This window comes from Pseudorca crassidens, chromosome 20 (genome assembly GCF_039906515.1).
Source record: "Pseudorca crassidens isolate mPseCra1 chromosome 20, mPseCra1.hap1, whole genome shotgun sequence".
In the NCBI taxonomy this organism is placed as follows: Eukaryota; Metazoa; Chordata; class Mammalia; order Artiodactyla; family Delphinidae; genus Pseudorca; species Pseudorca crassidens.
The window spans coordinates 41,748,612-41,776,244 of NC_090315.1; the positions used below are offsets into that span (position 1 = coordinate 41,748,612).

General features: G+C 40.1%; 1 long non-coding RNA gene and 1 pseudogene across 1 annotated transcript in view; one reads left to right on the forward strand and one right to left on the reverse strand.

The window, feature by feature from the left end:
- LOC137214681 (uncharacterized) overlaps positions 1 to 27,633 on the forward strand; it is a 509,061-nt gene that overhangs the window by 5,406 nt on the left and 476,022 nt on the right. Inside the window, exon 3 of the long non-coding RNA XR_010938997.1 lies at positions 640 to 722. This is a non-coding gene — a long non-coding RNA (uncharacterized lncRNA). The remainder of the gene's footprint in view (positions 1 to 639; positions 723 to 27,633) is intronic.
- LOC137215409 (large ribosomal subunit protein mL37-like) lies at positions 2,152 to 3,613 on the reverse strand (annotated as a pseudogene).

Genomic DNA, 27,633 nt, shown 5'->3' on the forward strand with positions numbered 1-27,633 from the left:
ACAAAAAAGTTTTCATGGAAGGGTAAAAGATGAAAGGGTGAAAGGAGGTAAGGGAGAGAGGAAGGGGAAGTCAGCAGAAGTGGAGAAAGAAAGAGAGGAAGAAGGAGGATATAAGTGAAAAGATACAAGGATGTTGATCTATATGGAAAAACCATGCCTTTCCATGATGGGCAGAGATGTGTGGATTCTGAGGGTCACTCATCCATCCCTTGCCCCTACTGCTGCTGAGAACAATTGCCTCACGCATGCCTCCATTCCACAGCGTAGATGCTACAACCTGAGCCAGCCCCTGACTATCTTGCTGATCTTCCAATCTCTCCCTTGATCACTCAAGCCACACTTATTTTCTTGTTGTTGTTCAAATGCACGTGTACTCCAGATTCAAGACATCTGCATTTGTTCTGCCCTCTGCCTGAAGCACCCTGCCCCTATTTCATGGTCTGCTCCCTCATTTTGCCTGTTTAATCAGGATTTACCTGGCTCTCTCACCAGCAGAATCACCCATTCGATGCTCGAATCCCCCGTAGTCTACCACTTTCTATCCCTTTAGTCTGCTTTCTTCTTGTTTATAACACATATGTACTTGACATATTACATATTTTAATTTACATGTTTTTATTGGTCATCTTGCTCCACCAGGCTATAACTTCAGGAGGGCAAAGTACATCATCTCTCTCATTCACTCCTGTGTCTTGAGCATCCAGTACTGTGCCAGGCATATGGTAAGCACTCAGTAAATATTTGAAGAATGAATACATGAATAATATATGCATGAAAAATGCTAACTGAATGAATGAATCCCCAAACCAAGAGCAGATGAATCATCTGCTTGAATCTAAATGTGGTGCAAGTGTCCCTTGTTTACAAAGTGAATTCAATGATGCCAGTTATTCACACTACAAAATGATTCTGCATTTTACCAAAGGTTTTATTGGAAAGCTAATTAAAATAGCTACCTTGTTTAGTGCTTTTAAAAATATAATCCAATTTACAAAGTGGTGGTGTGCAGACAGCTTTTCTAGAACATATGAATTTCTTAAAATGAATTACAGGTATGCATAATGACAGTTCTGATTCTGATTTCTAATTCTTGTTTGATGTATGGACGAAGAAATTGGCTTAATAGAATGCCTCACAGAGGGCTATTTCAATGTTTGTATGTGCATACATTTACGTTACTTTTTAAACTTGTGAATAGGTGCATTAAAATATGTTTGTGCTCCTGGAGAACCACTGGAAGTATTTTCAAGATTGGTACCGGCTTGCTTTGCAAATAGTCTACAATTTAGACTACAGGATTTGAGAGCTCTGTGTTCCAGTTTTCATGAATGTTGAAACATTGACTATCAGTGCTGAGAAGGGAAGGCAGAAATGATCCTTAGCTGATGGAGAAGGCTTAAAAAAAAATCTTTCTTTAGTGTCCTCAGCTCAAGATAGATGAACTTACACAGCATAGACTATTTCAGTGCTTTATCTAGTGGTTGTGTGTTTCCCTTTCCCTATTCAGTTGCCTTTTTGGTGGCTAAGAGATAATAGTGATGTTTCCATAGAGCAAAGGTAGGTCAAAATGGAATGCAGTATTTTACACAGGTGGCCCAAGAGCTTGCTTCTTGGAAACAATATTCCAGAAAAGTCTCTCTATTCTAATTGACAGTCACTTTAGTTCTGGGTCTTGAGCCATGATTGATTCCCCATTGCAAAGAGTATTGTTCTGGGCATGGGTAGAATTAAAGAATAACACTTTTAATAGCTCTTCATTGAATGCCTATTAAGTACTTTAATTTCAGTCTTTACAACTGTTCTACAGAGCAAGTATTCTTATGCCCATTTTATAGGGAAGAACAGGGAAGCTCAGAAAATTGGTCAGCTTACTCAAATAGTTTGCTAATAAATGAATAATTAAATGTGACTTAATTGCTTAGAGTCTACATGGGAATATAACTAGGAACTAATCTATATGGGAGAGGTGGTAAGGAGAGGTGAGTGGAGGTCTCCTTAAAGGTGGGAATCAAAGCTGAGAATTAAAAGATGCAGACGGGCTAGTTAGGGTAAGTGTAGGGAGAGAACATGAACATTCATGGAAGAAATAGACTACATAAGGGCATTGAGGCAAGATGGAATTTGGAACTTTTGAGGAGCTAAAAAATATCTCTAAGACTGATGCTTAATGAGCTTTGTGGAAATACAGAGACAGATAACACAGGGCTTTGTAGGACAAGGAAAGAATCGTGAATCATATCTTGAATGCAATGGGCAGTTGTTGAATTTTTTTTTTCTTCTTAAGCAGAAGTGATCTGATTGTATTTGTTGACGAAGAGCATAGTGGCTTCAAGTGGATGAGAGAAAGAAGGGATGCATGGATCTTTTAAAATTAATGTTTTCGTTTTCTTTGGATATATACCCAGGAGTGGAATTGCTAGATCATATGGTAGTCCTACTTTTAATATTTTGAGGAACCTCCATGCAGTTTTCCATAGTGGCTGCACCAATTTACATTCCCACCAACAGTGCATAGGGGTTCCCTTTTCTCCACATCTTTGCTAATAACACTTACGTCTTATCTATTTGTTGATAGTCATTCTGACAGATGTGAGGTGATACCTCATTTGCATTTCCCTGTTGATTAGTCATGTTGAGGGTCTTTTCATGTGCACCCCAGTGTTCACAGCATTATTATTTACCAAAGTCAAGGTATGGAAGCAACCTAAGTGTCCATCAACAGATGAATGAATAAAGAAGATGTGAGATACACACACACACACACACACACAAAATGGAATCCTGTATCATCATTCACATCATAAACGTTGTATTCCTGAAGACCCACAGTGGGAGATATGGGAGAGAAGGTCTCAAGAACATGATTCTTAGTAGCTTCTACTTCCTCTTGGAAGGCGTTGAGGGGAGCAGAGGATCCTTGGCATTCAGTTGGGCTCCACTGGAACCATGGACCTGAGTAAGAGTAGACTCTCGATTCCAGGTGGTGGATAACGTGTTGTTTTGGGCACAGATCTGCCTGGCCAGAGAAGGATGCTTGAGAATCTGGGATTTACACAGCTGTATCAGACTGTGCACAATGACTGGGCAGGCGGTCTCTCTCTTGGGGATGTCTTCATTACAGTGCCAGAGACAAGCGTGAGAGATCACACACAGAAGACGTTCATCCTGGTTCTCTGTGGTTCCTTGGATTGAGAGCAAGGCTAAGCACTTTATCAGGAAGGCCTTCTGTTAACTTGGTCTTGGTAAGCCAGAGGCCCTGCTTTACACCCTCGAGGCGGCGGCAACGCTGGTGGAAGATGTAGCAGGCCTCGTCCCTGTACAGCAGGTGCTCGTGAAGCGGGGGCAAGCGGCGGAACTTCGTGTGCGTCCAGCCGAGGTCCCAGGGCGGGAAGACTCACTGCGCCAGACCAGGCATAAAGTGCATCTTCCCCGCGTAGGTGATGTGCTCCAGTCCAGGAATCTCGTACACCCTGTCCGGGGGAGGAGGCTCGGGCTTCCACGTGGAGCGCATGCCCCACTCTTACGCCCCACGTCTTGGGGCCCCGCAGCTCCCAAGACCGAGACGCCTGGGACGAGCAAGTGCCAGCCTTGCTGGCCCCGATGCCAACGCCATACCGATCCGATCTCTTCAAGACCTCCACCAGGACGCCGCCATCTTCCCGCGCGCAAGGCGTGCTGGGAACCCAACCTGCAGTTTTATGAAATCATTTTGGGCACTAGGCTGCTCTCCTTTCCTGTGCCCGCAGATATCCTCCTGGGTCAGGAAGACAGTGTCACCTGATGTTTAATTAGTTAAAAAGAGAAATCCCTCAGCTCTGAGCAGACTCTGACTTTGGACAAATACCTTCCTCTCTCTGAGATACTTCCTGTCTAAAATGAGGAGTTTGGCTGAAAGATTTCTACATTTCTGTTTCCCTCTGAAAGCCCATGGTTACTGATTACCTTCACTCCAGGCACAGTTTTTCAAAAGTATGTCCAAAGGATACATTTATATTGATTCTGTGTCAGTCAGAGTCCTGCCCTGAAACACAAGTGGTAGGACACACGGAGGGCATTCAGTTTACCCCAGAGGTCAGTGCGGAGGTCAGCCAGGTCCCCTGATGTTGCCACTCAGGGCCATTTGTCAACAATTCCTTGCTGTTCAAGGCCTCCAAAGATTTTTACCTGTCCACTTTCTTACCTAAAGTGTCCATACCATTGCTCATCTTATTTTCTCCTTCTCTGCTCCTATCAGGGGAGGGAGCAGGATTCCATGACACAGACGATGGACTTGGAAATTGAGCTGCCCAAGTTTGAATTCTGGTTATGGCCCTTACTTGCTGTTGGCAGATACTTTACCTCTGTGATCCTCATTTTCCACATCTAATAACATCGGTACCTCCTTCAGAGAATTGCTGTAAGTTAGAAAGGTGACACATCGCAGTGCCTAGAATATAGTAAATACTCAGTGAATGTGTTTTTCTTCTCCTCTGCTCCTCACTCATCTCACTCCTACTTCTCATTAGCTTTCGTTTCTCAAAATTAAACTAAGGCATCAAACGTTTCAGAAAAGTATTTCCTGACCTTTCCCTTCCCACAGTCTTGTCTACAATTTGATTTTGCTACAGTGTATTATTATTATCCCCTATGTATTATTATATTATCCGCAATGCTTGTCTGTCCCACCACTGTCCCTCTGCAGGAGACATTTAGAGACCAATAATTACTGATACTTCATCACTGTCTCTCAAGCATACAGGCATACGGTAGGTGTTCAATAAATGTTTGCTAACGTTTACTGCCAAAGAGGATGTTTAAAGAAGGCATCCTCGAAGAGGGATGGTGACCAAAGAGGAGGGGAAAAAAAATCACGTATGTCAGGCCAGCTCCTCTAAAGAGATTTGGTATAGAATATGAAGGGAAAATAGAGTAAAAGCAGAAGCCATTAACTGGCCCAAATTACATTAGTAATTCTCTACTATGTGACATATAGTCATCATTTAGTCTTTAGTACATGCAATTCTTTTATATATATATTTTTTTTAAATAAATTTATTCATTTATTTATTTATTTTTGGCTGCATTGGGTCTCTGTTGCTGTGCGCGGGCTCTCTCTCGTTGCAGTGAGCGGGGGCTACCCTTCGTTGCGGTGCGCGGGCTTCTCATTGAGGTGGCTTCTCTTTGTTGCGGAGCACGGGCTCTAGGTGCACAGGGCTCAGTAGTTGCGGCTCATGGGCTCAGTAGTTGTGGCACACAGGCTCAGTAGTTGTGGCTCACGGGCTCTAGAACACAGGCTCAGTAGTTGTGGCGCATGGGCTTAGTTGCTCCGTGGCATGTGGGGTCTTCCCAGACCAGGGCTCGAACCCGTGTCCCCTGCATTGGCAGGCAGATTCTTAACCACTATGCCACCAGGGAAGCCCCCCAGTACAAGCAATTCTTGACTGACTAAGAAAGGTTTATCAACAGAAGCAAAATTTATCATGTGTATTTACAGTCGATTTGCTCTCCTCCTATAGCTTTTCTTATATCTATGGAAGGGGAAAATGCACCCAGACAATCTATTTTCTTTATGTCAGTTGAGTCACAGAAGCAAATGTTGGAAGATGTGCTATAAAATAATCAATCATCAGATAAGACTGTTTTGGATGTGGCAGATGTATAAAGTGAAGTAAGATTATTTTTCCAGCTAAAAGTTTGTGTAGTTACAAAAGATTCTGGTGGAACAAATAGATTTATCCAGATCAACACTTGTAAGGAGGTATGATTTCAAAGCAGAAAGGCAGCTGAAAATAGCAGCTAGTGCTTTCCAGCCTTTTCCTCCTAACCCTATTTCTCACCCTCATGCCCAGCACCCAGTAATTGCTTTTCCACGATAAACATCTTTTACTTTCCTTTTACTTTCCACATTTTATTTGGCCAATGTCTGTTTTAAATATCATGTCACAAGTGAGCAGCAGTAGTAGCAGCAGCGTCCTAAGCAGTTACTAGAAAGGAGGTGCCTTCTCTGTATTATTGCTGAGTGTAATTACACTGATTTTGCTGATGAAGAAACTGTAATGCCAGGTGATAAGCTGTATGTCCAGGTTGGTACAGCTTAGAGCTTGGGTGTCTCCCTAGAGCTTTCTCATTCCAGTATGCGCTGGTATTTCTCAGATGTAAACTGACAAGCATTCAGTCTGCGGGGATGGTAACTTCCTATAAACTGGACATTTAACATCTCATAATGCATCTATATCCTGAAGCCAAGTGCATGGAAACCTATTCAACTCTGCCCGTGTTCAGAGGCCCATAGCATCATCCTCTTTGCATATATTCCTCCCCCTCCTTAGAACAAGTTTGCTCCTTTATGCTCTGGCTAATTCCAATTTATTCTTTGAAAATTCCATGCTCAGCTGTCCTATCCTCCAGAAATATTTTCCTGATACTCCTTGCCCATCTCTCTCCCCTGCTGCCAGTATGAACTTAGTATCCTTCCTTTGTGTTCTGTGCACCCCACCACGTGCCTAATTCCAAACGTCTTCCTTGACTTACAATGGGGTTATGTCTCCATAAACCCATCGTAACTTGAAAATATTGTTAAGTCGAAAATGTGTTTAATAACCTAACCTACAGAACATCATAACTGAGCCTAGCCTACCTTAAATGTGCTCAGAACACTTACATTAGCCTGAAGTTGGGTAAAATCAGTTAACACAAAGCTTATTTTATAATAAAGTGTTGAATGCCTCATGTAATTTACTGTGCTGAAAGTGAAAAACAGAGCGGTTGTCTGGGTACAGAATGGTTGTAGTGTATTCGTTGCTTACCTTTGTTTTTGAGTGGCTGACTGGGAGCCTCAGGCTCGCTGCCGTGCCCAGCACGAGGGATTATCAGACCATATATCACTAGCCCCAGAAAAGATCAAAATCCAAAATTCCAAGTACAGTTTCTACTGAACATGTATCACTTTTGCACCATTGTAAAGTTGAAACATCATAAGTCAGGAACAGTGTACAGTACTTGACCCATTATGTAAAAAAATGTTTTTCTCCCAGGGCTCTTATTTCTTTAAGGGCAGAGGCCATATTTTATACATCATTTAGGGGTACATATTCCCAGATATATCAATATCTCTAGAACCTGTCGCAGACCTTGGCTGGCAAATAGACCATATTAATGCATGTGAAGATAAAATAAGAATAGGTAGCATTATAGTCATCTGATCCATGTAAGCAGTTTACATGTAGACTCATTTAAATCTCCTAACTTGCAGGTGAGATTAAAACTGTTAACAAGGATGCTTTCTAGTGAGAGAGAGAGAGAGGACAAGAAATATGCACACAAATACATGTGTATATACATATACATAAACACACATACACAACTTACCTGTACAAACACATGCGCATCATAGAGCTGGGTGTTTTACTTAATCATGCACTTGATAAGTTTTCAACACAAAGTTTTCAACACAAAGAGATTGGCAACTTATTTAGCCACATTGTTAAACACACAGTGCAGATCACAGGTGGTTCTCTGCCCTCTGTATTCTTCCATAGACGGTGTTAGAGTTTTCAGTCCTGGGCGTCACACTGACAGTCAGGACATTGAAGAGCCCGGAATGTAAGCCACGTGGAGAAATGATCTGAGGCTGTATCGTGTGTAGAAGAGAATGCTCTGGGGGCACATGATCACTTTGTTCAAATATCTAAAGCACTGTCATGAAGAAGTGTGTTTGGATTCATCTTGCTTGGCCCCGGGGGGGTACGAAACTGGGACTGATGGATAGAAACTTCAGGGAGGGAGAGAAAATGCTGCTCAGTCTAAGGACAGATATCTGGCCCGAAAGGTCTCTGCCACTAGATCTTGTGCTCCTCAGAACAGAGGCTTTGGTTCACGTCAGGCACAGGAACTCAGACTGGCCGTCCCCCTGACAGGTATTATCATATTTCACAGGGGTCTTCTGCTGTGGGTAGGAGAAGATACTACAGGACCACCATGATCTCATCTAAATATAAATTTTAATAGAAATTGTAAAAAGTCTAGTTGGAGTACCATATGCCTCGGAAAGAATTGTATTTCTACTAATGGTAAAACTACTACTATACTCCTACTACCACCACTACTATGATTACTATTACTATTGATTTGCAGGGTAGCTACTGTGTAAAAGGTACATATTCCCTCTGCTAGACACTTTGCATGTTGCATGCACTATGTCATTTAACCTGCACAGCAATCCTGAATGGTCCGTGCTTTCAACCCCATTTTGCAGTTGTGGGGACTGAAGCTCTGGGAGGTGAAACCCTCAGCTCCTGGTTGGCCAGATAATAACGCTCAAGCCCATGTATGTCTCACCACAAAATTAGTTACCTGTCTGTTTTACAGAGAGGGTGGGGGAGAAGAGAAGAGAGGAAAGGAGAGGCGAGGAGAGGAAATCAAAGGAGAGGAATAACATGTGATAATCCTAGGCTTAAATCAGATTTAATTTGGGAAAAAATGATACTCTGTTCCTGAAATGTTCTTTCTTGAGTACCTAGGTGTACACTGCTGGTTGTGTAAATTGCAGGTATCAAAGACAGATTGTTTAATTATTTCTATGAGGAATCCACTTGATTCTGTGGCCACTGCATCCTTCATAGGAAGAGCTGCCTCACAATTGCATGAGAACAGGTCAATTTATGTGTATGGCTCACACACATCTTCTCCAAAGGAGAAATCAAAAGGGACCTATGTAGGGTAAGTGGAAGAACTTGAATAGGAATTGGAAAATCAAAGTTGGTGAGAAGATTTGGAGATATTGTCAGTACATCAAGAATAATAAAATTAAAGATATCTGAAAACAAATGATTGTAAGCAATTTTAATAGAGATAGTCTCTTCCCCCAAGGGACTTAAAAACCCAAGTTGGATGAGCTGATTCAGATAATGATGCTAGCCTCAGTGGAATAATATATGGAAATATATAGGAAGTACACGCGCCTTCTTTTTGTTTACACACACGATGTTCTCTTTATGTGTCATACATTCTCCAGCCATCTTTCAAGACCTGCACCCCAACAAAGTCTTTATTCACTTCTCTGATTCCTGGTGTTTTCTCTCAAGATCCTGTAGATGTTAACCTCTGCATCACAAAATTCGATTCAGGATCATGTGCTGTCTTGTCCTACTGGATTTTTTCCCCTCTTGACTCTGTTTTCCTTTCCTGTGCAAGTGGCGAGAGATGCATATAGCAAGTTACAGTATCACTAGGGAAATGCCAGCTGGGGGTCTTAAGCAGCTTTACAGGGTATTCTAACTGTGAAGAATGCACTGAATCTGGGCAAAACAGAAGCACACAATCTCATTGTAAGGCAGGGAAGAAACATCATTCACCAGAATTTTCCTTAAGAGGGGCCCCATATGTGTTTTGAAGAAATGAATAATATGTGGTATGGGTGGTGAGCAGCAAGAAGACACTCAGTGTGGCTCCCAGATTGCCTTCTCAAGGACACTATAGCTCCAGGAGAATTTTTTGCTGTGACTGAGCACCTTGACTGGTGGAGAGATGAAAAATCGGGAGTCAGAGTCTAAATTGTACCAGGCTGCTACATCACACCACTTCAGGTGATACCACTGGCATCAAAGCTAGGAGGTGGCTGTGGAGCAGAGGAATGTCTAACGGAATTTTTTTTTTATATATAGATGCAGTGTTAAGTCCTCATCTTTATTTTCCTGCCAAACACCTTCAGTCAGTTCTATCATGTTTGATAATGCTTTTAGGGTTCTTAAGAGTATTAAACAAAAAGAAAATGTAAACTATATGGAAATAGTAAATACTCAACATGTGCTTACTATCTTCTTATGGGAAAGCCAACTTATATCCACTATTCATAAGAAACTAAACACGTTAGTGAAGTTGGTAACAATGAAAAGTCTAAGAAGAGTGTGTGTGTGTGTGTGTGTGTGTGTGTGTGTGTGTGTGTGTGTGTGTTGGGAATTGCATGAAAAGACCTGTTATAATTAGGTTTTGGGGAGCCTCACAAAAGAAGGAGGAGAGCACAGGGATGGTCCACGTTGTCAGTGCTTCAGACACTGTGCACCACCCCTGCAATAGGATCAGCCCTGTCAAAGGAGAGGGGTCCATGTGGGCATGTCTGGCCTCTGTTTCAGCCCCCAAACATTGCTGGGACAGACACATTGTAAATCTGTCTGTCATTTCCTGCTCCTCTCTCTTTTGATAGCCGCACTTTTCTTCAAATATGTTAATATAAGCAGTTCTGCTACAGCCAAATCTTTCTGTTGCCTAAGAGTCATTTATCTCTTTGTGACGATCATACTTATCATTTATTTTATTTTAAGGCTTTTAATCTTGAGCTTGTTGTGTTTGTTGTTGCTGCTGTTTTGAGTTCTAGAGACAGGAGACTGGCAATTTATCAAAACCCCAACTACGGGTAACATTCCCAATGTGAAGTGTAAGTTTCTTAGGAAAGGAATCCTGCCTTCCTCATTGTCTGCATCCCCACCCAGAAGAGAAGCTCAGTAAACACTCAGATATTCCCTGGGGTCTGCCTGAAGGAAGAGTCTATATTCCATTTCACACATTTCTTACTCAAAAACTTTTGCCTCATTCTTTTTTTTTTTGCGGTACGCGGGCCTCTCTCTGTTGTGGCCTCTCCCGCCACGGAGCACAGGCTCCGGACGCGCAGGCTCAGCGGCCATGGCTCACGGGCCCAGCTGCTCCGTGGCATGTGGGATCTTCCCGGACCGGGGCACGAACCCGTGTCCCCTGCATCGGCAGGCGAACTCTCAACCACTGCGCCACCAGGGAAGCCCCTTGCCTTATTCTTAAAGTATATTATTGTTAGGTGCATTTTCTTGTGTTGCAGTAAATTAAAATTTGTAGGAACTTAATCTGTCTCTCTCCAAACACATTTGTAATGCTTGGTATTTTTTATCCTGTTGTTCTCTGGGTGTCATATATCATTATACTACGTAGCATTTCTTAAAGAGAAAACCTACGGAAAGTGTATTTAAAAAAAAAAAATCCCTTATTAGTATGGCCTGTAGCAACTAAAGCTTGAAATTAGAATTAAGGATTGTGCATTTTGATGCAGGCGATCATATAGATACATTAACATTGTGGCAAAGGTTTTTCTTTGCAGGCACAAAGTCATCATTAGGAAATATAATACTCATTTTTTGCTTGATTAATTATAGCAGAGGCATAATAAAATATATATTGTGTGTTGGAGCATGCACCAGTTGCAAAATTATAAGTCATGGATAAGCTGAGGTATGAATTCAAAGCATTCTGTAAGACACAGAGTAAGTATGAAATTTGCTTTTTGAAATACTTTTGTTAAAGGGAATTTATGCACTTAAAACATGAAGAAATACATCTTGAGAACGCAATTCAGTCTAAAATAGTCTAAGTTTTCCTCCCACCTTCTCAAATCTATGGCTTTCAATATGTGTAACTTTGGAGGATATTCTGATACATAATAAAGAATCCATAACACATAGCATATAATATAAATGTAATGATAGCTAGTATTTTCTAATAATAGCAAGACTTCCCAAAAATGCCAGACATCAGGCTAAGTGTTCTCCATGGTTATCTGATTTAATCCTCACTATTCTGCCTAGTAGGTACTGGTGTATTATTATTATTATTATTATAAAACTTTAATTCAATGAGATGCACCTATATTAGCTGTATAACTTCGTAAGTTTTGGCAAATGTATATATTTGTGTATCTGGTACTCTAATCAAGAAAGGAATATTTCCATCACCCCAGAAGTAGATGCTATTTTTATCTCTAATTCCCAGATGAGAAAAAGTGGGCTCACTAGAGTTATATAATTTGCCAGTAAATAGGCCAGTAATAAATAGCAGAGTTGGTAGCCAAATTCATGCTCTTCCTTATACTGTACCAGAATACCCAAGGCTTAGCTCCAGCATCTGTGGACTTTCCTGTGTGTGTGTTTCAATCATGGTAGGGTTTGGAGAGGAAGCAGGAAGCTGACATCTAGCAGTATTTTTTTTAAAGTGCTAATCATTAGAATATCCTAGCTGTGTAAAGACAGAGATTCATGCTCCATCCTTGATTTAGCAGACTGACATCTGGGCCTAAAACCTGTATTCTTTTGTACGCTCCCTACGTGATCCTGATACCTTGTATTTATCAGGATAGTCTATGTAATGCTGTGGTAACAAATTAAACATGAAATATCAGAAACATATCACATTAAATTTTATTCTTACTCAACAAATCCACTGCTTGGATGACTCTCTAAAGAAGATGTCCTCTTTTTTTATTTTTTCCTTTATTTTTTTGAGGTTTACTGAGATATAATTGATGTGTAACAGTGTGTAATTTTTAGGTGTACAACATGTTGATTGATACACTTAGGTTTTGCAATGAGATTATCACCACAGGTTAACTAACGTCTCCATCATGTCACATAATTAATTTCCATTCCTTTTTTGTGGTGAGAACATTTAAGATCTACTCTCTTAGCAACTTTCAAATACATAATACAGTATTATTAACTCTAATCACCATGCTGTACATTAGATCCTCAGAACTTACTCATCTTTGAACTGGAAGTCTGTTTTCTTTGACCAGCATCTCCCCATTTCCCCCCAGTCTCTGGTAACCACCGTTGCACTTTCTATTTCTATGAGTTTGGCTTTTTTAGATTCCAAGAGGATGTAGAAAAAAGGAAACCCTTGTGCACTGTTAGTTGGAATGTAAATTGGTGCAGCCGCTTTGGAAACGAGTATGGAAGTTCCTCAAAAAATTAATAATAGAACTACCATATGATCCAGCAATCCCACTTCTGGGTGTATATCCAAAGGAAATGAAAACAGAATCTTGAAGAGATGTTTGCATGCCCCATGTTAATTGCAGCATTATTTACAATAGCCAAGATATGGCAACAATTTAAGTGTCCATCAGTGGATGGAAGGTTAAAGAAGATGTGGTACATACATACGATGCAATATTATTCACAAGGTGTCGTCTTTGCAGAAACATCCAAGATACTCCTTCTTTGACTCTGCCATTTATGTTCTTGCAAGAGGCAAAGAGAAGAGCTGAAGGGTCATGCAGTAGTAGTTCTTAAATCTTTGACAAATCCCTTGGTCAGACCTCACCCCATGGCCCTCTTGGTAGGGAGCTGAGAAACGAGGAGTGGGACATAGGTTTGGGGAGGAGAGTGAATGTCTTTACCACAGTCAGGTTTTGAGAATCATTTACCTCTAACTTTCTTTCCTTCTCTGGAAGTTTGTGGCTATGATGTAGTATAGATAGATTTAGTCTTCTGTTTTTGTAGGAAGTAATGCCCTTATTGTGACAACTCCACCGTGGCACGGGGTGCTTGTTCTTGTTTTCTCTTCGACTATTGTGCGCATGAAAAAATGTGAACCTATTGAATTGCTGCTGACAGTCCTGCCACCAGTTCCCTTTGTTGCTCTTTAATTCTTTCAGGATAGCATTATTTAAGTTGTTCCTAGCCAGATGGTTTGTATTCCCAGATAGATGCCAACTTAATGCTTGCTGATACTTAGTACGCAAAGGTTTTAAGGTTCTAGCCTCTAGAGGTTATGAGGCAAAGTGAGTCAGACTGCCTAGCTTCTGCTCCAAGCTCCATCATTTACTAGGTATGTGAGTTAGGTAAGTGACTTAACCTCTCTGAACCCAATTTCCTCTTGAGTAAAATGGGGGTAATTATAATTTCTACCTCATGGGACCGTCGTATGTATTAAAAATGATAATCCACGTAAGTGCTTACTTAGCACAGGAGCTGGCATATGGGGAACAACCAATAAACTTTATTTATACAAAGTTTATAGAGTAAACCTTGTTTACTCTATAATGGGATGTCCTTAAGACCACTGATCTGCCAATATCTAATAAAAAGAAACGCCCGTGCATTGTCTCACTCAGTGAAATGGATTTCGCCATTATTATGCTGAGAGAGAAGCCTTTTCCCATGCCTTCAAATTAATCTATTTCATTTCCCTACCTTTTTGTAAAGCCAGCTTTAACCCTGTCTTTCAACTCTAAATGATGATTTTATGAAAGTTAAAAGGAAATCAGCAAAATGGTACTTTTCTGTCAATGAAAAGTCTATCAGCCAAAAAAGGGTTGTGAACAATAACTCACATTTCTCCTACTCTCTCCTCCATGAAGCTGCGTGTTATCTAGCAACAGGAGGATGTTAAATCACCCAGTGTAAACTTCCTTTCCCCCGAGTAGCAAGTGCGCTATTTTCAACTTTCTGTCGTGACACCATTTTTGAGGTTGTGTCAGCGTGCCTCTTATCAATTTACCTTTTCACAAGCTGTGTGCATGTACTTCGAGTTTATTGAGATCTCTTCCCCAAGACTGTCTGGGCATTTCTCTGGATGTCCAAGTCGGATCTGTGCTTGAAAATGTTCTTTCTTACTCAAATACGAACATAATACAGCCTCCGCCTACCTAAAAGACTCGTATATTGGCACATAAGTATATAGTAGCACATTCAGGATATATTCCTGGACATTCTCAAGTAATATCTGTTTAGCTGTGTTTAACTGATCACTTACAAAACCAATTTGGCCATGAAAAATTTATTTTCACAAAAAGGGGTGTTTCAAAGAATGATATATTTGGCAGGATCATGGGCAAGATTGATGATAACTTAAGCTATAGAACTTGGCCTGTTTCTCAGTTTAGAAAGATAATAATAAAGAAGCTATTGCTTGGTCTGATCTGACTTTACAAAGCCAGTGGGGACCATAAGCACCTAATTCTAATCTGCTCCCCAGGGCTGGGACTAGGGCGAGGAAAGGGAGGCTCTTGTCATGGGTGTCACGCCATTTATGAAGGTACCAAAAAGGTCACTAATTCAGATAATATTTTAATGCAGTATTTAAAAAAAATAATGCAAAAAATCCATGATGAACAAAATGACAAATTTTAAATAAAGGCAAGATCAATATTACTAATGTTTTTCTTTTGCTTTTGGTGCTAATACGGCTCTGTACAGTAGTTACTGTTATTGTCTCTACATAAAATTTTGATAGTTTGTCTACCATGGATTTTTTGTATGAATTTTGGTATTTTTAAAGAGTGCATTGAAATACTGTGGGCCTTGATTGCTGAGTTTTTTGGAGCCCTTTTGACTTTATGCCCAAGGCAAGTGCCTCATCACCTCACTCACTCACAGACCACCTGGGGAGGGAAGAGCAAACTCATTTTATCTTGTGCTGAGGTTCTGCATAAAGTCAGCATTAAGAAGGGATGGAACATCCATGTACACAGCAGCATTAATTACAATAGGCAGAAGATGAAAGCAACCTGCATGTCTATCAACTGATGAATGGATAAGCAGAATGTCATATATACACACAATGGAACATTATTCAGCTTTAAAAAGGAAGGGGATTCTGACACATGCTATAACACAGAGGACACTTGAGCACATTATATTGAGTAAAATAATCAGTCACAAAAAAGACAAATACTGTGTGATTTCATTTCCGTGCAGTATCAAGGGTAGTCAAACTCATAGAAACAGAAGCTAAGAATGGTAATTGCTGGCACTGGGGAGAGAGAAATTGGAAGTTGTTATTTAATGGGTATAGAGTTTCAGTTTTGCAAGATGAAAAAGTTCTGGGGATTGATTGGGCAACAGTACTGATCTGTGCACCTAAAAATGGTTAAGATGGTAAATTTAATATTATGTGTATTTTATCACAATTGAACATTTAAACAAAAGAAGGAAGAAATGGCAAAGATCAGGGACAGAGAAGCACATCATCAGAAGCAGAACTTGAGAGTGGAGACAAGGAACCATAATGCCAGGAAAGGGAGGAGAGAAACTAGAGCTTGGGCGAGTGGCCTGGGTGAACATAGCCGCAGAGCTTCTGTCTGCTGTTGGAAACAGGTGCCTCAAACAGATGCATCAGAACACGTTCGCTTCAGGTGTCTTTTCTGGCTCTGCTTCTTCTTTGCCTACTTTCTTGGTGAAAAAGTCTTGAAATGTAAGGTATGTTTTGATTAGAGATCCTGTCTGTTAATGTACCCCTTCACAGTGCTGATGGACTGGCTGCGATGGGCAGTGCATTTTGGATGCTTTTACAGAGTAGCTAAGACTTATTTTTCTAATAACTCTTTCATCAGCAGCATCTAGTTTTTCCATTAGGAAAACTAAAATAGCTTGTGGAATTGCTTTTTGTCCTTGTACAATAACAGACACTGCAGTGAGCTCGTCGCTTTGGGATATACGTAGAATATGATGTAGATACAATGAGAAAAAAAAAATTCTCTTCACTCCACACCCTTTTGGCAGAAGGGCATTTGTTGACATCTCCTTCAAGTTTCCAGGTCAGAGAGCATCTTCCCTTGTGTGAACAGAAAAGAGATAATTTATAACAACATATGCTGAAATAATGGACTGTGATCTCTTTGAGGGCAAATAACACCTATAAATAATTTTGATAACTCACAAAGAACCTTGGCCATACTTAGCATTGCTCTTTGTGTGTGTGTTTTGGTTTGCTTTACATTTTTTTCACCTGGATGCTCTAGATGCTTCTTTTTTGTTACTGAAGTGGGGAGACACTCTAGACGCTTCTTTTATTGTAGGGGTCGGTTGTCAGGTTAGGCTAAAATTAAACTGTGATAATAAATGCCCCCAATCCTAGTGACTCAGAAAATGGAGGTTCTGCTTTCTCGGATGCTGCATGTCCGTGGAGGGTCAGCTATAGCTCTGTCCTCTGTCATCTTTAGTCTGGGACCCAGGCTAATAGAGCAGTCTTCCTTTGGTTGTCATTACCTAGAGTACAACAAGGCGTGACGGACAAAGCTTCTGCTCAGAAGTGACACATCGCTTGGTCCATGTTTCATTGGCCAAAGCAATTCACTTGGTCCTTAGAGTTTAACAGTGTAAGTCTGTAAAATCTTCCTTTAGGGAGGACCCCTGTAGCAACAACAACAACAGCAAAAGAATAATCTACAGTTGGTTGAACAAAGGGAAAGAGAGCCAACAACTCTATAATTTTCCAAGAACTTTTATATACTGTTCTCATTCAGTTGTCATTCAGTTTTGACCACAACCCTATGAGTTCCCGCTACTGTTCCGATAGGTGAAGAAGCTGAGTTCAGGTTGACTCAGAAACCTGTCTAAGGTCACAGAGTTAGAGCTGGTGTTCGAATCCACACCCAACTAACTCAAAGGCCATGTTCTTCCCAGGACAACATAGTGATGTCCACACTGGTGTGTGGACAAAGTGAGGCCTAAAACCCTATTGTGAAAACCATTTTTTCAATAATACAACCCAATATGAATACTCATATTAATTGATTAGGCAGGTGAAAAGCATAGCATGTAAAGATTGGTGGAAAAGGTTAAAGTTCTGGAAGCAGAGTGGTACTAAAAATAGCCAAGTTACTCCACATCATGCATTTTCCATATGAAAAAGCGTGAGCCTCACTGACCATCAAGATAAGGGTGATCCAACTCCTTTGAGAAAACTAATTTTAAAAAATCACTGTATTTCTGGAGCATTGGAAACAGGACTAAGACATGTATTTCTAGTAATGGCTAGGATTGGAGAATTAATAAGAATAAATACATTAATAATACAAGAAAAGAGTTTACCAAGGCTATACATTCACATCAGCGTAAAGTCAAGGCTGGCCAAGGAAATCCAGTATTGGAGTATGAGTAGGTTTAACCCTTCTGGGAGGCTATGTAAACAATCTTTCAAGTCTCAGAGAACTCATCACCCTCCCACCCATTCTGTTTTCACCCGATCCTAAGGACATTATTTGAAATAGTAAAAAATTATTTGGTAAAAATGTTTATTATCCTGCTAATAAGAAGAGTGAAATAAAAAATGGAGAGAACCTAAATGTCCAATAATGGGCAGATGGATAAGTAAAATCTGACTCACCTCTTTGAAGAAAAGTTACCTCACCATTGAAAGACTCATATATGAAAAGTTTAATGTGTGAAATGGTTTGCTTTTCATGTTAAGTGAAACAATTAGAATATAAAATGGAATGAATATATATATATATATATATATATATATAAGATATCCACTCTATAAGACAAAAGAATAGAAAAGCAAACAAGGTATGTGTATACGTAGGAAAAGATAAGAAGGAAAGATACACAAATGCTAAATCTACTCACATGTGATGTTAGTATTTGTGTATATAGTCTGTATGACCATAGATGATTAGTACATTTATTTGTTTATTCTTCCAGTGGACATTTATGGAGAGGTTATAACTTTGTAGACACAGTTCCATGCACAGTAGTGAATAAAGTTGACCAAACTGCTGTTTCGTGCTGCTTATATTATAAAGAGGGGAGGGTGTATGAGAAAGAAACAAACGTATAGTATGTTAGATGATCAAACTCCTTTGGAGAAAACGAACTAGAATAAGGGGCTAGAGGGCTATTGGGGTTATTTTATATGGGTTGGTCTTAGAAGCCTCATAGAAAAGATGATGTTTGACTAGAAGTCTGAAGGAAGTGGGGCAGCTATCCAGGAAGGTAACTGGAGACAAGCAGAGAGAACCCTAGATACAAAGGCCCTGGAGGTACTTGGAGTCTTCAGGGAGAAAAGGAAGCAAATGTGACCTGAAAGAAGTGAGCGAGTCCATTCTCTACATCTGCATCTTTATTCCTGTCCTGCCCCTAGGTTCTTCAGAACCTTTTTTTTTAGATTCTATGTATATGTGTTAGCAAACAACTCAATTTTATTTCTTTTTATGGCTGAGTAATAGAGAAGGGGAAGCTGGGGTGAAGTGAGAGAGTGGTATGGACATATATATACAAGTGGCATAGCACAGGGAGATCAGCTCCGTGCTTTGTGTCCCCCTAAAGGGGTGGGATAGGGAGGGTGGGAGGGAGACGCAAGAGGATGGAGATATGGGGATATATATATGTATAGCTGATTCACTGTGTTATACAGCAGAAACGAACTCACCATTGTAAAGCAATTATGCTCCAATAAAGATGTAAAATAAATAAATAAATAAAGTTAAGGAATATTACATGATAAAAATATGAAAAGAATTATATAATAAACATAATCTTTGAACCCTGCAAAAAAAAAAAGGGAGGGGGGTAAGTCGTAGGAGAGGAGGTCACGGGGTGGGTTGGTGGCAGGGGAGTCACGTCAGCCTTGTAGGCAATTTTCAGGACTCTGGCTTTTTTACTGAAAAAGATAAAAAGCATTTGGAGGATTCTGCGCTAAGGTGTGGCATGATTGATCTTAAAACGGTCATTTGGGCTGCTGTGAGGGGAAGAGATTGGGAGCAGCATTGGCAATACAGAATCAGGTAAGAAATTAGTAGCTTGGACTCGAAGATCACAGCAGGGAACATGAAGAATGCTTGGATTCAAAATATTTCAGGGATGGGGCTTCCCTGGTGGCGTAGTGGTTAAGAATCTGCCTGCCAATACAGGGGACATGGGTTCGAGCCGTGGTCCGGAAAGATCCCACATGCCGCGGGGCAGCTAAGCCTGTGTGCCACAACTACTGAGCCTGCGCTCTAGAGACCGCGAGCCACAACTACTGAAGCCTGTGTGCCTAGAGCCTGTGCTCCGCAACGAGAGAAGCCATGCAAATGAGAAGCCCACACACGGCAACGAAGAGTAGCCCCCTCTTGCCGCAAGTAGAGAAAGACCGCGCATAGCAACGAAGACACAATGCAGCCAATAAATAAATAAATTAATTAATTATTTTAAAAAAGGGGGGCTTCCCTGGTGGTGCAGTGGTTGAGAATCTGCCTGCCAATGCAGGGGACACGGGTTCGAGCCCTGGTCTGGGAAGATCCCACATACCGCGGAGCAACTGAGCCCGTGAGCCACAATTACTGACCCTGCACGTCTGGAGCCTGTGTTCCGCAACAACAGAGGCTGCGACAGTGAGAGGCCCACGCACCGCGATGAAGAGTGGCCCCCGCTTGCCGCAACTAGAGAAAGCCCTCGCACAGAAACAAAGACCCAGCACAGCCATAAATAAATAAATAAATTTAAAATATTTCAGGGATGGATCTGTCGGTGTTTGCTTATGAATTTGAAATGGGGTGTGAGGAGAGAAGAGGACTCGGCCCTGACACCCAGGTTTGTGCACTGAGATAAAGATAGATAAAGATAGTAAGATAAAGTTGCCATTTACCAAGAGAAAACTGTAGAAGGAACCAATTTCAGGGTGGGATGGGAAAAAATGAGGAATTTGGCTTGGGATGGAATACTTTGGAGATGTTTAATCAAATAAGCAGATAAACACATTAGTTCAACATTCAAAGGGTTGAATGAGATAACCTAGGTATTAGGTAGAGCTAGATAAATAAAAGGAGGAGTCGGCCCTGGGATTCTTCACTATTTAAAGTGGGGGAAAATGAGGGAAAACACGAAAAAGAAACTGACAAGTGATGACCAGTGATGTAAGAAGAGAACCGAGTGGTGTCCCAGAAGCCAAGTTATGTAGTTATTTATTAAAAAAATCCTTTATTGAAGTATAGTTGATTTACAATGTTGTGTTAGTTTCAGGTGTACAGCAAAGTGATTCAGTTATATATATATATATATATACACACACACATAAATATATATATACACACACACACATATATATATATATATATATATATATATTCTTTTTCAGATTCTTTTCCCTTGTAGGTTATTACAAAATGTTGAGTATAGTTCCCTGTGCTATTCAGTAGATCCATGTTGGTTATCTGTTTTATATATAGTAGTATGTATCTGTTAATTCCAAACTCCTAATTTATCCCTCCCTCCCCTTTCCCCTTTGGTAACCATAAGTTTGTTCTCTGTGTCTATGAGTCTATTTCTATTTTGTATATAAGTTCACTTGTATCTTTTTTTTAGATTCCACGTATAACTGATATCATTTGATATTTGTGTTTCTCTGTCTGACTTAATTTACCTAGTATGATAATCTCTAGGGCCATCCATGTTGCTGATGGCATTATTTTATTCTTTTTTATGGCTGAGTAATATTCCATTGTATTACTGTGTGTGTGTGTGTGTGTGTGTGTGTGTGTGTGTGTGTGTGTGTGTATACACCACATCTTCTATCCATTCATCTGTTGATGGACATTTAGGTTGCTTTCATGTCTTGGCTTTTGTAAATAGTGCTGCAGTGAACATTGGGGTACATGTATCGTTTTGAATTACGGTTTTTCTCTAAAACCAAGTTATGCATTTAAAGATGAAGGGAGTTTATGTCAATTGCTGCTGATGTGATAAGTGCAGTGAGGATTAATAAATGACCATTGTATTAGGTGACAGAAATAATTGACAGGAGTGGTTCCAGGGGCATGGTCACACTAAAAACTTAATTGGAATGGGTACAAGGAAGGGGAAAAGTCAAGACAGTGAATGTACATCTTGTTCTAGGAGTTCTCCTGTAAAGGAGAACATAGATATTAGGCAATAGTTTAAGGCGGTTCTGGGATAAAGGGAGAGCTTTTGGTGACGTGGGAAATATTACAGTGATTTTGTATGATGACAATGCAGTCAATAGGGGAAACATGATAATGCAAAAAAGAGAGAAGATAACAGCAAAAGAGAGATCCTTGGCTAGGTCAGAGAGGGCCCAGGGCGCACTGGAGAAAGTGGCCTGCAAAGCATGGTGAGTTCACTCATCATAACAGGAGCAAAGACACACCTTTGCAGATAATGATAGAGACGTTAGTATATTTGCTGATGGGAGCAGGTGGAACTTCTTTTCTGAATATTGTTTCCATTTTCTCAGTGAATCAAGAGAAATTACGTTCTTTCCCCAAGTCACATAGCAATAAATCATATAGCTGTCTGGATCCCAGATTCCAAACTGTGTTCTTTCCATGACACCACAATGGTATTACCTAACCTTCTTCAGGGTAAGGAGCTAGGGGCTTCCCTGGTGGCGCAGTGGTTGAGAATCCGCCTGCCGATGCAGGGGACACGGGTTCGTGCCCCCGTCCGGGAGGATCCCACATGCCGCAGAGCGGCTGGGCCCGTGAGCCATGGCCGCTGAGCCTGCGCGTCCGGAGCCTGTGCTCCGCAACGGGAGAGGCCACAACAGTGAGAGGCCCGTGTACCGCAAAAAAAAAAAAAAAAAAAAAAAAAAAAAAGGGTAAGGAGCTAAAACTTACCTACATTTTAGACATCCTTATTTAGCATTAATATTCTGAAGAGGGGTCTTTGTTTAATTACCAAAGCTCGTATTGGAACCATTTTTATCAGCCAAAGGCATCCATTGAACTTTTCCACTTATACAATAATAATCCCTTAGCTGATTTCCTACAGTTTCCAAAGCTCAAGAATAATAATAATAATAACCTGTTCTCCATAGCAAGATTACGAGGTCAGTATTAGTAGCACCACTTTGCAAATTTGTAAGTTAAGGCTCAGCAGGATTAAGAAACCTTATCGTCCTTGAGCCTTTCACTCCTAGAATGGTTCTTAGGACTCACTAAATATTTGGTGGATGGAAGGAGATCACTTGTCTTGTGAATTTCATTGCTTAGCTGGTTTTCAGTTGAGTTGCAACAAACAGAAAACCCATCTGAAAGTGGCTTAAATGATACTACTGCTATTTCAAGACCAAGACAGTTTAATTCAGTGACTCAACATCACTCCAGTGGATCAGGTTTCCAACAGCTTCACATTTTGCCACCCTTAATTTAGCTTGTCCAAATAAGGCAGCTTGGCACATGCAGCTGGCATTCTCTAGAGGCTGAACTAAGGGAACATTTCTGTCCTGTGTCTCTTTAAGATCAAAGAAAGCTTTTCCAGAAGCTCTCCCAGAGCCTTACTGTAGGTGTATATAGAGTTTGTACCTACATACACCAAATCTTTCAATTAGCAAGGTAAATGAGACCACCATAATATGACCTTAGACCAAGAAAGATTCAGATCATGAAGTTGAGGTGGGCTTAGTCTCCCTGGTGACATTGCCATTTCGAGGATAATAAGGACAAGACCAAGGTGATCAAGGAAGAAGGGAAATGGGATGTCTGCAGGTTGGCAGCCAGCCTTCTCTCGTGTCCAAGTGGAAGAGTTGGGATTTGAACCCAGATTTGACTGATTCAACTGTCCAGTTTTCTGTCCTTGAGAAATTACTTATCATTTTTTTTCTCTTTTCCTTCTTCTCTTCCTCCTTCACCTCGTTTCTTCTCTGTCTTTTTCTCCTCCTCCTTTTTCTCTGTCATTCCTCTCCTTCTCCGCTCTCCCCCTCCAATCCACTTTTGCTCTGAGTATTCCAACAGCCAGTGCTAAATAGGTAACTAAATCCCTCACATAACACCTTAAATTATCCTATAAATGGCCAGATTCTTAAAAAAAAAAGATGGTCCTGAGCACAGTATAGTTGCCTAGCATTAGTCTAGGGTCATCTCTTGGTTTTTTGATCTTGGACATTGCTGGTCTTGGTTGCAAATTATTTTATCAAGTCATTAAAGAATAGACCTTATACTGATATGATTACATGTGAAACTTAAAATCAGATTTGCAGAGGTCAAGGAATCAATTACCAACCCCATTATTTATCTGGTAATGATTCTGCATCAGTGAGACAATGAGTGACCTGGTCAAGGTCAGGTCAAGTTGTTTTGTTTTTTAAAATTAAAATCTTTTGAATGGGAACCATTCTGTATACATAAACTAAAGGATTTAAATGGCCTCAGGCTCTATCTGATGGGTCCCTCCCTCATCTTGCTACTTCTCTGACCTCACCTCCTACCACCTTTTCTTGGTGTTTCTTTTACACAGTTCATACAGCCATGCTTCATGGCCTTTGCAATAACTGATCTGGAATTAGTACCACCTCAGTTTGAAGCCTTCCTTGATTACCATTTATAAATTAGCTCTCCTGCCTTCTAAATACTTACATTCCCTATTCTACTTTCTGGGTTATTTTTCTCCATAAGGACTTTACAGCACCAGACACACTATCTATTTATAAAGTTGTATTTGTCTTTCTTCCCCCTCCAGAAAGTAAACTCCAATAGACTGCGGTGTTTTTTTCTATTTTATTCCTTGTCATATCCCAATTACCCAGAACAGTGTCTAGACTGTGGTAGAAAATCAGTGCTTCAGGAATAAATAAGTAAATTGTAATCCTTATTGTCAAGAAGCTCCCTGTTAATTGGGAAAGGCATGCAAACCAGTCAAACGGATGACCAGCCAACTGACTGACCAACCCAGCAGCCATCCAACCATCCACCAAATGGGTCCCATTGCTTGAGACTTAAGAACATCCTGCAAAGCTCGGCTGCCTGAGATCCCTTCCAGCTCCACCAGTTCAGCCTGATGTTTCAGGGAGGATTATTAAACTCTCTAATCCTCAATTTTCCCATCAGCGAATGGATTATTTTTGAGGAATTAGGTAATCTCTGTAAAATCCTTGACACAGTGCCTGACATAGAATAAGTGCTCAGCACGTGTGCAGTTTTATTATATATAAATATAAAAAAAGAGCTAGATTCTATGGGGGCACAGTTGAGCTCTACTTGGGCAGTTCAGGAAAACGAGGAGGATATGAACCTAAAACTCAGGTGCTATGTAGAAATGTATGCCTCATTTGAAAAAGGGTGAGAGTATGGTAGGTTTTTAGTCTCTTAAAACTTTTTAGTATAGGGAGACACACAGTTATTCCTTTATGTCTGATCATCAATCCATGTTAAACTTGGAGTGATTGGTATAGGAACAGAATCACTTCCCAGGTGGTAAAGAACTGGCAAGTAGAATACGCCTAAAGAAGCACATTTTGTTTTATTTTTTACTAAAATTTTCTTCTTGTTTCACATGCTAGAAGGCAGAAACAGGGAAGTTCAGAATTACAATTCAACCTCATATTATGTAATCAAATATAGCTGTTACCTTTGTCGTCACATATTATGAAGGTGATTTCTGTAATATCAAAATTTCGATACCATTTTAATGTCTTTTTTTGCTTTCAAAGTAGAAGACATGATGCTTTCTTCTGCTTAGTTGTACGTGCATAAGATAGAGACTATTAGATCATGGTTTGCACGGAGTAGGTGCACAAAGAACATTAGAGTTCAGAACTATAAACTGCATGGTGATTTGTTTTTGCCAGTAATACGCAACTTGCGTCAAGGGAAGAAAAAAACTCACATTATTTCACTGAATAACAATTATCTAGGAAATGTTGAGTTGTTATTATGCTGTGTTAGTTCTACTTGCCTTCATGTTAAATGAAAGCTGAATTAAAAGGTGACATTTGGGCTATTTCCTAAAAAAAAGTGATTTCTCAGTCTTTAAATACATTTCCTTAGCTTGTGTTTTCACTAGGCAACTTCACTACTTTAATGTTATTTAAAATTAAATGTGTTCTTTGGTTCTTGCAGTGATTAGCAACTTAATAAGTTTATAAATCATAATTAACTACTACTGTCTGTTCTATTACCCTTTTGAATTGCCTTTTTTTTAACTTTTTTGTTTTTTTCTTTTCCCATGTAATTTGCCACATGTATAATTTATTTCAAAGATGGGTAGACCTCATTTGCAAGGGGTGGGGGGTTGGCTTTGCTGGAAATGTGTGACCATATCATGTGAGTGGGTGGGTGCATATGCTTGCACACATGTGTAAACATACATGTTTGTGTAAATGCTTAATTGACTTACAGGGAGCATCATTTTTTTAAAGATTCTCCTCTACTTTGCTGGGTGCAGTATCTGTAATGTTGATTCCAGAATTCCATCAGGGACTTCTTATTTCTGTACAATAAAAGGAAGTCAAAGTATAATGAATTTTCAGACACTTCAGCAAAGCTTTAAAATGTTGAAAGAGAAAGTCAAAGGTCTCAATCATTAGGATTCTACTTAGGAAATGTGGGTGAGTATCATTAGAATGCGAACTACAGGGGCCAGAAAGGATCCCTGCCAGTGCCTCTTCATTGTATCCCATCACACAGATATTTCCTAGTGGCTTATCTAGAAAGAGCTCTGATTTTACCAAGAGGGGATGCAGGGGCAAGCGGTTATAATGAACAGGTCATAGGCCTAAGTGTACTAAAATATTTGCAAGTCCTTTCCCTTCCTCTGGCAAACTCCACCCTCACAAGCATTCTTGTCCATCTGTATGCCAACTTATACACATGCTTGTCCATGTTGTTCTTACACCTAAGACATTTATATTTTCTTCCTAAACCCCTACCTTTTTCTCTTCTGGTCGTTACAGGTTTGCTTTTTTTTTTTTCTTTCTTTTCATTCTTGTTGAAATCATTTAAGTTTTATACTGATGCCAAAACAATTTAACAGTGATTTATATTGTACAATATATGTAGTTGATCTCAGGCATTCTTTACAGTTGTCTCATGTTTTCCACAAGTATTATTTTTCCCTCTGTAAGATGTGAGGACAGATGCTGCTTATGTCTTCTGGCCTTTTCTCCACTCTCAAATGTATGGGGATGAGTTGTTGATACATCTTACACTCATTTCTTGGTTTATTTTGCAACCTTCTCTGAGGCATGTCAATTGCATGAGACCATCTTCTACAGTGGCTTTTTAATTGATGCCACTATAAATTCACAGGATCTAGCACTTTCTTTGCCCCTGAATTGCTGAAAGGAACATTTCCCACCTCTGGATGTCCAGGCCAGGTTAGCACCTGGAGCAGCTCCATCAGTGTCCACATTCACAGATCAGGATCTTTTAAGAAAATACACTCTGATAACCCTCTTCACTGTCAGGGAACTCCACCAGATTTTAACTTCCACCTTTGTTCTCTGGTCTAGTGTATTTGGTTTCCATCCTAGTAGCTCTACATGTAGATAGTGATCTTCATAGATACTCTTACTAAACTGAGAATTTACTTGAATGTTGTCCCAAACTTTTCGACTCCACATTTCCCTTGAGATGCTGGGCCCCTTCTTGTCTACATATCATACAGTGGGTCTATGATTTAAGCCCTGATGATACCAATCATGAAAATGATTCACAATTAAAATTTTATGCAAAGCAGGAGTAATTCAACCTTCTAGACTGGGGGGGAACTCTAGATAAATGTTGTTAAATAGATGAAAGGGAAAGAACACAAATCCAACACTTCTCAAGAAAATCCTTTCTTCTGAGGTAGTCAGTTATGCTAACACTGATGTAGAGAGTACTGGGTTATAGTACTGCCGCTCTCACAAACCTTAACTGAGAAATATTGAATATGTCTCTTCCTTTCTTTGAGATTTAATTTTCACATTTTTTAAAAAAGGAAATGTGTTGTTGCTCTTGTTGTTATTGTTTTAACACTTCCTAGCTCTTACGTTACATGGAGGACCTGCTATGTTACGTTACTAAGGTCTGGTACAGGAAGGGAAAGAATTTGTTAACATTTTTACAGTCTACCACACAACAACTCAGGGTTGATGTGAGAGAGTTCGAGAAAATGAGGTATAAAATGCTTAAAAACATAATAGATATTCAGTACGTTTTAGGTCTTATCACACACAGGTATTTAATGTATCTGTATTAATGTATCAAATTAAGAGTCTGCATAATACATTCAATATCTATTTTTACTATATTGATTTTTAAAAATAAATTTATTTATTTATTGGCTGCATTGGGTATTTGTTGCTGCACGCGGGCTTTCTCTAGTTGCAGCAAGCGGGAGCTACTGTTAGTTGTGGTGCGTGAACTTCTCATCG